General features: G+C 45.7%; 1 pseudogene; it reads left to right on the top strand.

Annotated features, from left to right (window-relative positions):
* Positions 1-14,522, top strand: part of LOC144129625 (uncharacterized) — a 122,694-nt pseudogene that overhangs the window by 22,378 nt on the left and 85,794 nt on the right.

Genomic DNA, 14,522 nt, shown 5'->3' with positions numbered 1-14,522 from the left:
CACTCGGACGTACCCTACATACACGAACTTGTATCTGCCATTCGAAACAGAGCGAGCGCACAGTCTAATGCCTGCTGCGGGCGGCACGTTAGCCACAAATATTAGAGTACAAATCGATATTTTAAATACACGGACACACAAACGCGCGCTTCCGCGCACACATGCTTCGACATTAAGGAAGCTCACGTCGCTCAGAACGACGACACGCTTCGATAGCACTCGCGTGGCATTCACACATTTACCCGTCCACTGGTGAAGTAATTATGGGCCTCAAGAGACTTGTATGCCTTCATCTGCTGAAGATACACGTGTCTAGTTAATAACACTAGGTAATTGATGATATCAACGTGTGTCGTGCTTGGCAGCAAGTCGGCATCGGGAGCGGAGTCCGTTCCAACGCGTAGTGTGTAAAGGGTTAACGCCGCCGCACATTTCCACCTTGGATTCGTACCGAGCCCGCGTAGGCCCCACAAGCTCGTCGAAATAGGAACGGCAAAACTCATTCCGGTCGCCGTTTGCCATCGTCTTGCGTGGGACAGAGCAGCGAACGAACGCGCAGGCGCCGCGAGCCCAGCCAGTATAGCCCTGCTATCTTCAGTACCTGGCAATGGCGAACAGCCGGCGGAAGTGGCAGGCGTGACGTCACATGAAAACTATGTACAGACGCCTCGGAATTAACTTTCAGGAGCTTTTTTCTGAGTGAATTGTTGTTTGTTAGTTTGGATTGTGGTGGTTCAACGTCGCAAAGCGACTAAAACTATGATTATAATAATAATTGGTTTTCTGGGGAAAGGAAATGGCGCAGTATCTGTCTCATATATCGTTGGACACCTGAACCGCGCCGTAAAGGAAGGGATGAGGGAGGGAGTGAAAGAAGAAAGAGAAATAGGTGCCGTAGTGGAGGGCTCCGGCATAATTTCGACCACCTGGGGATCTTTAACGTGCACTGACATCGCACAGCACACGGGCGGCTTAGCGTTTTTCCTCCACAAAAACGCAGCCGCCACGGTCGGGTTCGAACCCGGGAACTCCGGATCAGTAGTCGAGCGCCCTAACCACTGAGCCACCGCGGCGGGTAAAACTATGATTGACGCTTTTGTTTTCCGTAAAAATTGATTCTGTGGCTATGCCGATGTTTCCCCTGTATCAAGGGGCTCATTTATTGCTGAGAAAACAAGATTTAAAAATGGAACATTTTCTTCGCGCCACATGATTCAAACACATGACGCCACAATCGAACAGGGATGAGTGATCAGTGCTTGGAAATGAATGGTGGCTTAGCCTATCCTCAAGAATCTGCGCACAAATGCTCGCTTCAAGCACTGCAGCTTTCATGAAAACAGGTGGTCGCGATGCCTGTAGTTCGTGTTTATTACTTATTCCGGCTTTTAAGAGAGAGCTCCGTTTTCATTGAAAGCATATCCTCTAAGTCATTAGAACGCGGTAACCTGTTGGTCCACCTGGCCAACTTCAATTCGTCTTCAGACTTCAGTGTCTCATTTAACCTGCTCGTGCCCTCTCGCTCACGCAGGTGCTGAAGATGATGTTCACTGCGGTGCTCCTGTTCGCCGTCTGCTGGCTACCATACCACGCGTACTTCGTTTGTGTTCCATCATCCGGACGTGCTGCACTCGGACCACATCCCCCACGTGTACCTGGCCATGTGCTGGCTCGCCATGTCTCAAGCCATGTGCAACCCCATCGTCTACTACTGCATGAACAAGCGGTAGGCACTCTTTGCTCCGTAGCGGGGTCCAGTGTCATTCTTGTTTCATGTGCACAGGCAACAATGTCACTACACCAAATGCAGACAGTATTTGCTAGTGCGGCTGCTGACATGTAAACCTCGGGGGATTTTGAGAAGAAAAAGAGGCGAGGTGACCCGATCGGAGTGAATCATGTCTCACGCAGATAAATGACGTGAATTCCTCACTCGGCAACTTAAACAAGCAGATGAGCACTGTTTAAGGCAGGTCGCGCAAGATTGCTCTCTATAGCGCGGTCTCCTGGTCGCTACCGTAGCGTCATTCACAGCAGACCTGTCCGTTATCAATTTGTTCATTGCTGTTGAATCTGAACACGACTTGGAGGCGTCCTTTCGAACTACAAGCTCCTTTGTAACAGGAAATAAATCTGCAGACGATGATTTACTTAAAGTCCGAGATGAAAAATTCAACGTCACGAAAAATAAATGATTTATTGATTTGTGAACAGTTTTTGTAAAAGATTGCAATAACACTTTGCCCCTGAAATTATCTCGCTATGGCGTCTGTGGCATCCGCTTTGGATCGATTGAAAGTTACTTGTCGAAGAGCTAAATTGGGAACCGGGCCTCCCCTATAACAGAGGTGATGCATGGCGTGACCAAGGGTTCCATCAACGCAGGAGAGGCCCGGACTTCATTCAAATGAGTGTTCCGCTATTCGTGCATCTTTGTGTCCACAATCCTTACCGGCGTCTTCTTGCCGCAATTGAGGCCTGCCTGACCGGAGCTGCGCGAACTGAGTCGAGCTTGCCTTGCGCCGAGCAGCCGTTATCTGACCGACGTGCAGGCAAACCAAACCTGTGCGCGTGATGTGAGTGCGCCGAGCTCGGCACCTGTGTGCGCCTGATGGAGAGGTCGATCGATTTCCAAGGCGGCGCTGGGACATCCCCACCTGTTGTCTGCCTGGGTGCCGCTCACGTACAGCGGGAAGAAACGCGAAACACGGTTCTACAATATGAAGGAGACCATGTAGTATACACGCACTAGTGCTGTGTCATCCCTTTTCTGCTCTAGTTGTGTGTCGCGCTTCTTCAAAGATCAGTGTCATCCAATTCTCCAAGCTTTTCACCCTAGGGCAGTCAAAGAGCAGGGCTTCACTTTCCTCGGCTTTATTTGTTGCACGGCGTCTGGTTCAGCCCGAGTTTCTTGGCGCTGAACGCTTCGCTGAGCACACCCACCGACGACCCTCGAGTCGACATTCGAGGCGAGCATGCGACAGCAACGGGTCACAGCTCGCTGCCGTGGTAAGCGCCTTCAGCACACTCATTTCCTTTTTTGAATACCACGCTGGCAGCGCCCAAGTAGACGAGCGCACAACGTCTGAAGAAAACCGGGACGCCGCGAGGTTCGATAAAGATTCCCCACGGCTACGCCCTTTCTCGTATACTGCCGTCGTCGGCGACAAAATAAACACCCGAACACCGGATTTTGCAACACAGTCTGCTATACCAAGTGATGAAAACGTGCTACAAGGAGGAAACTTCGGTCTGGACGCCACTAGATAAATACGAGAATTTTACAGAGAGTAGAAAAGCTCGTTCTGGAGAAGAACACTGCTAGTATGATTAATGCACACGCCACTGCAACCAGTCCGCTGCCGCCTGGTAGGCTCCCACTGTTTCTTCGGGACCAAAAGCCCGTGTCTACAGTCACACGTTTCTGCAATGTTCTTAAAAATCTGTTCCAGGCATCAAGGGTAAAACAATCCATAGATGTGCGCTGGCTGCTTGCAACTTGTCCTAATTGGTGCATTCTCCCTCCTCTCACCGAAAATAAGTGTTCCTTGCTGACACTCTCTGACAGTTTTACGCCGCACGGTTGCTGTATACATCTGGGTGCTTCGCTAATCGGTAAGACAGGCACCTCCACGCTACGCGGAACGCAAGGCGACATGCTGGCAGGAGGCACAAGCTATGTAGGATCCCCTTCTCTTACACGCGAAGCTCGTTCAGCGGCAGCGCGCTTAACTGAGCTTTAATCATGCTGGAGGCGCAATTTTGAAGTCATGGCAGAGTGTGCTTCTTTATAAAGGAGAAGCATATGGCACGCGAAGGTGATAATAAATTTCTCAATCTGTCGCTGGCGGGCCACGAAGAAGCAAAGCGCAGACAGAGTGCACAGCAGACAACACCGAGGGCGCACCACAATAATGGGCTGCGGTGCTAATGGCGTGGCACAAGGAGCTACGAAGGGAGGTGGACTCACACTGTACGAACGATCGACTAAAGACCGCACTCTCGTCAGTCATCCTGGGATGTGAACAAACTCCAGTGACTGCGCTACAACATTCTGCGTTATTAACCGCCTAGCAGGCAACTACTGGGTGATCATGCGGTGCCTTACAATCACGAGTCACGAGGTGCGATAGCCACGCAACAAGCAAAATGGGTTTACAGCCTCCTGTAACGTACATATTTTATTCATTGCTGTCTTACCACAACTAGGTGCCACATTCCAACTCGAATTTGATAACTGTAATTATTTTGCGCTTTTATTTCTTAAAAAGATTCAATTTTAAAGGAAGGGGTCACCGCGGCCAGGTCGAGGTGTCAAGATGTATGGGGATTCCTCCAGATACGTCGAGCCTTTCTTCGCCTGTGCGGCGGGTTAGAGAGAGGAACCCGCGTGTGGTATTTGCCTATTTTCCGTCGTATCTCGCGTTCGTCTTAAAAACGGCGCTCTTGCGGAGATGATACAACGAACGATTCTCAAGGGTCACCCGGGTTGCTGTGCCACTGCAGATTTCTAATCAGAAGCAGGCAGACGCAAAGTTTCCCTCGGAGTTTCTTGCTCAATGAAAGAAAAAAAATAAGGGGCGTGAATTGAACTCACGTCACGGGAACCGTTTCACCGAGTTAATGAACGCTCAGCGATAAGCCGTCCGGAAGACGAAGAAGCACGGTGCGCAGTTGGAGCTCGCGTTTTATGTGCCCAAGGGAGTTTGTCACCAGCTCGTAAATCTTCACGGAACCGGAGTAGTTTCGACCACGGTATCGCCGCTTTGTACAGTCCGCGGTGAGGAACGCCCTACATGCTCAGAGACCCACGTCAACATTAAGCAAAACGCAGTGATTTCTTTTTATTTAATTTCTCGGCGTTCGAACCAAATTACCACTGCTGGGCATAATTCTTTTCCAGCCTCACCGCTGGGTCCTGTGTGTCACTGAATCTCGCGTGGGATATCACTTCAAGCGTGCAAATCTTTTAGTTCTTATTCCCGACAATCTCATTCAAATATGGTCCAAAAATATCGCAGCAGTTAACGCCTGAGAAGGCTGCAAAACGTCCGCTAGAAACGGGGTCAAGAACGTGGAAAAATGTTCTGAGCACAGCACCTTGTATTAGAGCCAACGCCGGGATTGAGCAAGCGACTGGCCTTGTAGTTTATGCACAAGAACGTTTAGTTGTTTGTGTCTGCGCTGTTTTTATGTCCACGTATGTGTTGTACCGTGCACGCAGGGTAGAAAAAACACAGTATATCTCCACAGGAATCATCCTACAGGTCTTGACGGAGGTCTATAGGTCTTGACGGAGAGTGTATAGATTTGGACATTACTCTCCTTAAGCTACATCCAAGAGTGGTGTGCAAACACGGCATCAGCCTTGAAGCTCCTGTGTATGGGAGCGGCGATAACTAGCAGCCGAGGCACTCGGACGCTCGCGGCTCATCGCGTGGCGTTTAATGACCCTCTACGGTGCGGCTTCGCCCTTGAGGAGGACGCGGCAGTGGAGATGAAAGTGTTGGGGAGCGTCGCTGAGGAAATGCCGTAAAAAAGTCCGCTTGGTTTCTTGCGCCGTGGGCCGTGTGGGAAACCGCGCCAGCAAGCGCTCGCGGCTCTCCTAGATGCGATCCGCTTTGCGCGCACCGGGAATACTTCGCGCTCACTCGGTGCATACCGCGCCTCACGTGAGTCGCGGTGTGCTTGCTCTCCAGAGGGTGCACGAGCAGGCAGGCACCCGTGACGAGCAGCTCTGATGTCCTGACGCAGGGAGCGCTTCGGAAGGGAACACGTGCTTCTTACCAGCACCGAACGTCGTCTCCCTCGCTGGCTGACTGTAAGCAAACGTCTCTATGCAAGGAAACGGATGTATTCTGCCATGCAAAAAGAAATCAACAAACCGAACAATTCTGAACAAAAGCATTTTTTGAACGGGAAAGCGTTTATGAAGGCAATTTTTCATATATGATGATTTCACTATAGCAATCGATATATCCGCAGATTTCCCGTTCGCAGGCTTGCATTTGTTCGCACTTAACGTTTTTGCTATTGTCAAAAGTGTTCCCCTTTGGTTTTCTAAGACAGACTTGACTCCTCATTGCGAGTGATGGAAGCGTCACAAAAAATGATTTTGCTGCATATCTGAGAAATGCACTATCACCTTCGATATTTCCTTAGGAGTACCTTACACCATTGCAATATTCAGAAATTCTGTCCAAGAATGTTGGACATGCCACTTCGTGAACCATAATTTGTTTTGAGGAAGCAATAGTTATGTCGAGGTGCCTTTGTTGCAATGCACGATATAACGGGATGCACGAACGCATACAACACTTATAACGCAAGACACGAACACATACAAGTATACAAAGTTGCCACACTGCGCAAAATATGCTCCGAAACACGAGGTCAAAGCTGAATTTTTAGCAATTTTAAGGAAAGCAGGCCCGTGGGTGGCCTAATGCTTCCTGGTTTAAGATTTAGTAGAGCCTCGATCAGCAGTCTAAACGCGATATCAATCGCTCTATATTTACGTAACTGAGATATGCAGGTTATGTTGCATCGTCCATTGGCTCTTCAACTAGCAGATCTTGTTCCACTAGTAATAGTACAAGCCACGCCCCGAGAATGTATCTTTTGCGCCACATTGTCCCAATCACTTGCCACTCTTTGCGGGCCCGCTTGAACTACTCATAGAGCGGGATTCTATATTTTTGATACGAATTCCTACAGCTCTCGGCGATGTGCTTGGTGGGGAAGGTGTGAAAATCCTTGATTTCTGTGATGCAACAACAGCACAGGTGGCGCACCTGGAAGAGAGCGAAGGAGTAATTGGAAACAGTGCTGCATCGTCATACTTTTCCGCGAAGAAATGAGCAGACGAGAATATGAGTAGGTACACAGCAGCGGTGGCCCAGTGGTTGAGCATCCGCTTCGCATGCGGGACTTGTGGGGTTCGATTCCCGGTGTCGCCGGGTACCCACTGGTGATAGAATGCGTACAATATTTCTCCTGCCTGGTTCTCGGCTTCTTTAGGGTGAAATGCTTGGGAAATGGGTCTTTGACCCTTCCTTGAGTAGTCGAAAAACTTTGTGCCATAGCGCTCTTTGGCCTCAGATGCCCTTGCGCCGTAAAAATACATCATCCACATAATCAATATTAGTAGGTGAACAGGTCCGATAATAAAGCAGTGCCTGCGAAAAAGAGCACTGGCTTATATCTTTATCCCGTAATTCCGGGATGAATGCCGGATTGCCGAAGAGCACGGAACAAAACATCACATGTGCCAGTTAGTTCTTTATCCACCAAGCATGTTTTGGCCGACTGAGCATGACAGGCTCGGAACCTGGAGCATCTCTTCTTTGAGTATTCAATAAGTGAATAAACATCTTGGTTTCTGCTGTTTATTCAAGCCTACTGCAAAAACCTGGCTACAAAAATACGCCTCCCTGCTTAACAGAGGCCTTCAAGATAAATTCCCGATGACTTATTGAAAATCAGCAACCGCGGAGGTTGTTTTTCAGGTCGCCTTTTGCTAATATTTTATCGCTTCGCAGTTGACGCATTTTGGGTACGATTAAGGCGGGATAGTTACTTTTCTTTTGTGGCGTGTGGTAACAGCACACGAAACAAGGTGTCTTTCGATTTAGCGGCGTGAGAGAAGACGGCGCTCATGTTGTTTTCGCATTTACGTTGGGTCTGTGGGGAGAGTTATGTGTTGCTTTACACTGTTGCCTCGTGCCATTCATCCTTTTAGTAGCAATGCAATCTAAAATCTCCCGCAAAATTCTGGAATGGAGCAGTTGAATGCCCTCACATTTTCCGGCGCCAAAAAAAGAAGAGTAACTGGCGTAGCCGCCGTAGACAAATAAATAAATAGGGCAAAATTTGTTTAGAAAAACGCTAACCCAAGCAAACATACGCGAGACGAAAGAACCATTGATGTGTTTACAGCTCACATCCATTCTCGCAAGTCTTTAGTTTTCCTGTTCAAGTTGCGTCCCCTTTTATCGCCACCGTTCAACTCCCTTCCACGCGTGCTACACCCATACCAGCTGACCCAGGCAGTGACGTCATCAGAAGCACGTCAGCACAGCTATATAACCAGGAGCACCAACAGCCATGCCTTCAGTGGACTTGGTGGCACCCAAAGAGCAAGGATGCTCATCCATTTCTTCTTGATTGCCCAGGTTGGTGATAAATACTCATTCTCTTCTATTCGAGATGCCTCTGTTGCTTTGATGGTGCTACCAAGTCCACAATTTCTTGTTTCTGCATTGATTGATTGCATTGATGTAATTAGATTGTTGTTACTAACGTCTGGTGATGTAGAACTGAACCTGGGACCGGGTACTGATTCAGATTCAGACTGTAGCTCTAATACTGAAACACTGAAAAAAATTCTCAAAGAGCAAGTGAAAACCAACAAAGTTTTGAAACAACTAACAACGAACCTGAAACAGGTAGAATCAACTGTTTGCATCATCCAAGACAGGATCACAGTAATTGAGACAGAAATGAGTCGACTTAAGCAATGTGAAGATAAAATTGCAGAATGCGACGCAACCTGTCAGAGTACAAATAAACAGATGCTAGAGTTAGTAGCCAAGAAAGACTATTTAGAGAATAGAAGCCGGCGCAACAACCTTGTCATATACGGTGTGAAGGAAGAGCCGGGGGAAGATTCAAAAACACTAGAGGATAAAGTCAAACAAGATATTTTCAAAGAGGTTCTTGGAGTTGACGTAGTGTCAATAGAAAGAGTACACAGAATCGGCAATCACCAGAGCCACAGCTGCCGTCCGATCATGCTGATACTGTTTGATGTTTCAGAAAAAACTAAGATTTTGACTAACTGCTTCAAGCTGAAAGGATCGAATATTTCAGTAGCTGGACTTTTCAAAAAGAATAAGAGACATACGCTCAAACCTTTGGCGTTCCACAGCAGATGAAGGAGCAAATGGATCGAAAGCGACTCTTAAGTTTGACAAATTGAAAATGGACGGAAAGTTGTACATCTGGAATTCTCAACGAAATTGCAGAATGGAGGCAACTCGTCCCAGTACTTCTACCCCTCGCAAATCAAGAGTTCGAACTGAAAAATGACAAGGCGACAATAAAGTTCTGAGAGATATCGTTTAATTCGCGAAGTGGACTAAACAAGTTCGATCTTCTAGAACGCATATTATTATCTTATCAGCCACACATCCTGGTTATTACCGAAACATGGTTGCATGCAGAGGTGCAGGACTCTGATGTTGTCCCACCATCGTACAAGCTTATCCGAAAATACCGAGGTGCAAGAGGCGGAGGAGTAGCAATTGCAGTTAAAAACAACATTACATTCTCCCGCATGGATGACTTTGATGGACACGAAAGTGTATGGTGTAATTTAAAATACGCGGGCAAACACATACTGCTCGGAGGAGTATATCGACGACCGAACGCACCCGCCGAGTATCTCGAAGTAATGCGCGACTATTTGACACAGCATACCAATTCAAGATCAAAAATAATCATCACAGGAGACTTCAACTTACCTGGAATTGATTGGTCAGAAATGTCCCATGACTACAAGAAAGAGAAAAGTGCTGAAATGCTGTTACTAAGTGAATTTAGTTTCCAGTGAAATCAATTAGTTACCTCTGATACTCGAACTGTCGGCACATGCTCTTGTCTGCTTGACCTCATGCTCGTTAGCAGCTCACTGGAAAACGGTTCTTCAAATATCGACGATGAAATTTCGGACCATACAATGATAATCCTCTCAGGTCCATTGCATATTTCACACAGCCCTGTAAAACCATCCGTTACCTTTGTCAAAGGTTACAGGCGGGCTGATGATATTTCTGTATTAGCTCACCTGGAAGCTTGTTTCGCAGAATAGGAAACATTGAGTGACGTTTGCGCTTTATGGTCTATTTCAAAGAAGTATATTCCATTGCGAAAAAAACGCGTCAACCGAGAATATCCGTGGATAACGCGAGAAATTATTCACCTGAAAAGAAAGATTAAGCGGCGACGCAAGCATCGCTCATCAGGCGACCATGTATCAGTACGCTGCACGATAAAATTCGAAATGCTAAAACACGTTTCTTCTCGCAGACGCTGCCGTCCTTTATAAAGCATGACCCACAGAAGTTTTGGCGCTATCTTGCAAGCGAGAAATCCACAGTTTCCGAAATAAAACCTCCAAGCGGTATCATTAGTGACTCTGACACCATTGCTACGAATTTCAACTCCTTCTTTCAGTCGGTCTTCTCACGTAAGGCTTCGGGAACTTGCCTACAAGCATACTCCATCACGCACCCTATGCCTGAAATAAGCATAAGCGAGGATGGAATTCTCTGCTTACTGCGAAATCTAGACACAAAGAAATCTACGGGGCTGGATGATATCTCAAACAGTTTTTCAAGTAGGTACGCATCATGGGTTTCAAAATATTTATTTAGAATATTCACTCTGTCAATACAAACCATAACGATTCCGGATGACTGGCGCTGTGGTGAAATAGTTCCACTTCATAAGGGTGGTCCCAACAACGAAATAAATAACTACAGGCCGGTCTCGCTAACAAGCTCTAGTTGTAAACTGCTAGAACATATTATTTACAAAGCACACATTAACCGCCTAGAAATTAATCATCTACTCTACAGTCAGCAACATGGCTTTCGATCCCGATTATCAACAACCACACAGTTGGCAGAGATAACTTACGATATCGCAAATGCCCTCAATGTAAGGAGTCAGTTATATGCCATCTTCTTAGACTTTTCTAAGGCATTTGACTTAGTTCCTCATCAAGACTTACTTACAAAACTCCAGGCTATAGGCATTAAAAATGACGTAATTTCATGGATTGACTGCTTTCTGAAAAACCATAAACAATGCGTCAAACTGAAAAATTCGGTATCTGGCAACTTGGATGTTTATTCAAGACTATCTCAGGGTTCAGTGCTTGCACCCTTGTTATTCTTAATATATATCAATGATATCATAGCCTCAGTTGCCTTTGCGCCATTAAAATCAAAACCAATCAATGATATTCATTCATGCGCTGAGCCGGGGGTACAAATCTGACTGTTCGCGGATGACTGCGTAGTGTATGAGGTAATAGATTCTGTAGAAGATCAGATTAAACTAAACGATTCTTTATCATCCATTCAAACTTGGTGCATTAATTGGGGAATGAAACTTAATGCCGTCAAAACAAATAGCATAGTTTTTACCAACAAAAAAATGTCACTAGATTTTTCATGCACTTTAAATAATGTCCCAGTCGTAAAAACAAATTCTGTAAAATACCTAGGGGTGACGCTATCAAGCAATCTGAGCTGGGAACAACATGTAAGTAGCATATGCAAGAAGGCCCAGGGAAAGTTGTATTTCCTCAGAAGAAGATTACGCAATGCTCTTCCTGCTGTAAAACTTAATGCATACAAACCCTCGTGAGACCATCCTTAGAGTACGCTGATACTATTTGGAGTCCCCACCAGAAATATTTAATAGGAAGATTAGAACGAATTCCGAACCTTGCAGTGCGCTTTGTATACTCGAACTATTCCAGGAACTCCAGCATCTCTAACCTACTAAAGAAAGCAGATCTACACAGCCTAGCTCAGCGTAGAGTGGTATCAAGACTGAAGTTCTTGTACCTACTTTATCACAGACACTTCAACATAAAAAAAGAAACATACCTTCAGGAACCATTCTACCACTCCTCAAGGACTAACAATACGAAAGCACTTCGTCAACCCATAAGCCACATTAATGTTAACAAATATTCCTTGTTTCCTTTAGCTATCCATTACTGGAATAAACTACCATCCACTGTTGTGAACTGCAGCACAGCAGAATCTTTCTTACAACATGTTAGTCACCTTGATCCAACATTCTCACCGTGATGCTTCTGTAATGATGAAACTGTATTGTGTATTTATTTGTGCATATACCTGTCTCCCTTGTTGAATTTGCCATTGTAATTTTTTGTGCCTTGTATCCACTCCTGTATGGGCCCGAGAAGAGCCTCCAGTATTCGCAAATAAATAAAAAATAAACAACGCCTTTTCGAGGAGGAGATAAAGAATTCATGAAAAAAATACAGCGGACTCAGAACCTCTGCTACTGAGAAAATGACCTTCAAAATATTAAACTGGAAAGATAAGAATAGAAACTGGACCTTTATTCATAGAAAAGAACATGGAGATTAATGCATGGTGCGCAAACAAATCATGATAAACACATAAAGGGCAGCTGTTTGAATTTTAGCGAGCAGACTGGGGCTGGCTGCACTCAGTCGGAGCGAAATCGAGGCTCTCCACAAAACTGGAGGCAAAAAAATGTTTCTCCTAAACTGGGAAGGTTGGCAGGACGGAAACACATACGAAATGAACCTGAAAGAAAGAATTCTCTAAATGGTAAGACATGCCTTCACAACAATCTTAAAACATCTGCGAAAATAGCTTTCTGCAGAAGAAATACCGAGAAAAGAATACGACATGTAGTTTTGTCTTTGTCTTCTTTGAAAATGGGCTCACATTTGAAAGCGTAGTTGTAAGGCGCCCGGTAATTTATATGAACAGAGATGTAAGCAGACGTCAAAAATGACATTAAAAATAAAGGGTCACCTAAGATGACAACCGCTGAAAGTCGGTGGCTATCGACACTTGAGTCGATAGCCACTATAATTTTCTGTAAAACTAGAAATACTCTTGTCTAGCGGTAAGATTGCGACCGCTGGCTTCCTGACGCCCCGTTATTCGATCGTACCCGTCGCTTCTAAGAAATGATACTTTTCATGCTTACATACAAATGATGTGTAAGCTCATTAAACGCCGGACGCGAGCAGAACGTTGCTTGGTGCTTTACCATAAGCTTCACTCTGAGCGTGGCTTGGTAGCTTTGCCGTTTCCATAAGGTAACGCACACTGAAACATCATATTATGGCAAATGCAAAGTGCTGCACTTCCCTGGCCACACGCGCTACTAGTTAGTTCTTTGCAAAAAAACAGAAGGCGGCGGATGTATGCTACAAAATGAAAACATTTTTGACTGGCAGGCGGTCACCTACGTGCCAACGTCAACAAACGACTACAAATTCTGGCGAGAGAAAGCCAGTTTAGCAATCTTTCTATTACACATCACCCGACTGGAAGTGATGTGAGAGCTTTTCATTAATTTTATTTAAAACATTTGGAGTGACTAAGGCATAGTAACAGTTTTTTCTTAAATGTAAATTTTTGCTCTACTTCATAACTTGTTAGCAACCTGTATATGCGCGCAAATGGTATTACGCATCCAAATTGTGCTAAAGTGAACTTGTACATACAAGCTGTTTCGAGTTATCACATGAACACGACACTATATTCCTGTACTTTTGCTTTACGCCGGAGCGATCACTTGCCCATATCTTTGGTCCAACGATGCCGTTAGGTGCAGTTGAAGGATTGAGAAGTATGTACACCCTAATTGAGAGGCATAAATAACGTAGCGAAACTTTTTTCCCCGTCAACTGATCGCGCGATATGGATTGGCAGGATCTCTTTTGCGAAGATGCTGACAACACGTGCAAACTATTTAAAAAAAAATTAGGCACTCTACTATCAACGAAAATTGCCACATGCACTTCACCGGATTCTAATTCTAATTTTCCGTTTAGCAGGTATTCTGTGGTCCTGAATGCCCAGTAGCCGTATCCGGTATCCCTCTGGAGTAAAGTAAATGTAGTTGTGTTTCGCCAGTACTAACATATGGGGCAGAAACTTTGAGTATAACGGAAAGGATTGGCACAAAATTGAGGTCAAAGCAGCGAGCTCTAGAAAGGAAAAAAACAGGAAAGGAGCAGTGTGAACGAGGGAAAGGGGAGAGTTGGGGCTTTCCGTTGAAATCAAGAAGAAATGGGTATGGGCAGTTGGTGTGATGCCAAGGGAAGATAACCGATGGCCGCTTGGGGTATCGGAGTAGACCGCCAATGAAGATAAAAATAGTAGAAGGCGGTAGAGAGTATTATCGGCAGATGGGATTGGAAGTTTTCGGGGATAAAATAGCTGCAGCTGACACAAGCTCGAGTTAACTGGTGAGATTTGGGAGAGGCCTTTATCCTTCAGTGGGCATACGAAAAAGGGGTGATGATAATAATGACAACCAACTCATTCCGTTCGTGAAAAAAATAGCGCGTAAACCTTGGATTGCTTGCGGGCTGCAGAGAGCCATTTACGAAACAAGCATAAACTTGTCGCTTCAAGAAGACTCGTAATGTTGAAGACCAAAGAGATTTCTCATTTTCTATGAAATATTCTACGGAGCAAAGAAGTTGAAAAACCATATGCGAAGTAAACGAGGCTTCTTTTATAAAACATGCCACTTTATGCTTTCAAGTGGCTGTGACGGCAGGTACGACGGTAGACGACAGTTGGAACAGAGCATAAACTATTTATTGGGATAAACTAAGCCCTCAAAAGAGAACAACTTGGCGGCGGCAACAAGTGCAAGTGCGCAGGACAACGCTTGGATTAAGAGTGGTCGTCGCTCCTCGCCGC

The sequence above is a fragment of the Amblyomma americanum genome, chromosome 1, assembly GCF_052857255.1.
Source record: "Amblyomma americanum isolate KBUSLIRL-KWMA chromosome 1, ASM5285725v1, whole genome shotgun sequence".
Lineage (NCBI taxonomy): Eukaryota > Metazoa > Arthropoda > Arachnida > Ixodida > Ixodidae > Amblyomma > Amblyomma americanum.
The sequence above is the reverse complement of the archived record's forward strand: the minus strand, read 5'-3'. Positions and strand labels throughout refer to the sequence as shown.